Below are 2,339 nucleotides of genomic sequence, written 5' to 3'. Positions count from 1 at the left end.
ACGAAAAGCCGAGACTGCAAATGGCTCCTCCCCGTCGCGCTGAAATCCCGTCAGCTCGAGAGGTGGAGAAGAGAGAGGCCGCTGCAGACGCGTCTTGCCAGCTCAGCTGACGGCTCCATTGGTTTCAGTGTCTGATCAGATAAAGATCTGTCTGCCGTCTCTCTCTCTGCCCTCCCTCTTAGACCGGGCAAAAGCACAGGGAAGGATGAGCGGTAATGACCAAGAAGAGGCCCCATGAGCAGCATTGGGGGCTGCTTCCTGAACAGTGTAGGTAGGACCAGGTGATCCGGCGATGTGGCAGAGTTGCCACGCTGTGGGTCACACTTCAGCCACCGCGGGGCCTGGCCCAATTTGGGTATATTTCTTCAGTCCTTCAAGAGCAAGTAGCCAAGTGCTTGCTGCTGGGCCCACGCCAAGAGAATAATACAGTTGCTGCTAACCAAGCTGCAGTAGACACCACTGGGTGGTAGTCAAACAGTAGCTCCAGTTGGACCTATTCAGAGTAGCTGCTATGCAACCTGGCTTAGGTGAGTCATATGGTGCTACCAAACCTGGCTTAACCGCGCACCTCAGCCAAGTTGCACAGTAGCCACCACGGGCATAAGAGCTTCCATTTTGGTTTAGACTAGCCATCAATGGCAGTCTGTAGCATAAACTGACCAGCCAACAAGGCATGGAAGCCAAACTTTCCCCTTGGTTTTTCTTTGTAGCACTGCTATACAGAAGTTGGCTGTTTCTGACTACAGAGGGTTTTTTTTACTCACTACATTTAGGGAGATGCCCTCCATGCATTTCACTTACCAACCCCAGCCAGTGAAAGTCAAGTTGTAACCACTGCAGGTCTGAATCTCTAGGCAAGTCTCTTGAGTTATGCAGCAGCAAGTCACCCAGTAGTTATTGCTGGGTTTTTTAAAAAAATCTATTTTTGCTGGGTTTTTTAAAAAATCTATTTTTTAAAAAAATAATCCTTTCACTGTTGCTCACATTCAGTTTTTGGCCAATTATTCAGGTGAAAATATATAAATGCCTTTTGTGTAGCCTGGTGTAATGCATCTTTTGGATATGTACACTCTCAACCAACTAACAGAAGCTAAAAGCGAGTCAGCCATGCTGACACAGTAACCTGTAAAAAGGATGTGGTTTTGTTCTGATTCATGCTGTTGGGGGCCAGGGCAAGACTTCTTCGTGTGAGAATTAGAAAGTAGCAGCCATTCAAAAACATGATCCCACCCTGCTTAACATCACCTTCTGTCATTATTTTGGTGAATGTCATAAGAACATAAGAACTAGCCTGCTGGATCAGACCAGAGTCCATCTAGTCTAGCATTCTGCTACTCGCAGTGGCCCACCAGGTGCCGATGGGAGCTCACATGCAGGATGTGAACGCAATGGCCTTCTGCTGCTGCTGCTCCTGAGCACCTGGTCTGCTAAGGCATTTGCAATCTGAGATCAAGGAGGATCAAGATTGGTAGCCATAGATTGACTTCTCCTCCATAAATCTGTCCAAACTCTTTTTAAAGCTATCCAGGTTAGTGGCCATCACCACCTCCTGTGGCAGCATATTCCAAACACCAATCACACGTTGCGTGAAGAAGTGTTTCCTTTTATTAGTCCTAATTCTTCCCCCCAGCATTTTCAATGAATGCCCCCTGGTTCTAGTATTGTGAGAAAGAGAGAAAAATCTCTCTCTGTCAACATTTTCTACCCCATGCATAATTTTATAGACTTCAATCATATCCCCCCTCAGACGTCTCCTCTCCAAACTAAAGAGTCCCAAACGCTGCAGCCTCTCCTCATAAGGAAGGTGCTCCAATCCTTCAATCATCCTCGTTGCCCTTCTCTGCACTTTTTCTATCTCTTCGATATCCTTTTTGAGATGTGGCGACCAGAACTGAACACAGTACTCCAAGTGCAGTCGCACCACTGTTTTATATAAGGGCATGACAATCCTTGCAGTTTTATTATCAACTCCTTTCCTAATTATCCCCAGCATAGAGTTTGCCTTTTTCACAGCTGCCATGCATTGAGTTGACATTCCCGTGGAACTATCAACTAAGACTCCCAAATCCCTTTCCTGGTCTGTGACTGATAACACTGACCCCTGTAGCGTGTATGTGAAGTTTGGATTTTTTGCCCCTATGTGCATCACTTTACATTTTGCTACATTGAACTGCATTTGCCATTTCTGAGCCCACTCACCTAATTTATCAAGGTCCGCTTGGAGCTCTTCGCAATCCTTTGTGGTTCTCACCACCCTACATAATTTGGTATCATCTGCAAACTTGGCCACCACACTACCCACCCCTGCTTCCAGGTCATTTATGAATAGGTTAAAGAGC

This window comes from Sphaerodactylus townsendi, linkage group LG03 (genome assembly GCF_021028975.2).
Source record: "Sphaerodactylus townsendi isolate TG3544 linkage group LG03, MPM_Stown_v2.3, whole genome shotgun sequence".
NCBI classification, from domain to species: domain Eukaryota; kingdom Metazoa; phylum Chordata; class Lepidosauria; order Squamata; family Sphaerodactylidae; genus Sphaerodactylus; species Sphaerodactylus townsendi.
The sequence above is the reverse complement of the archived record's forward strand: the minus strand, read 5'-3'. Positions refer to the sequence as shown.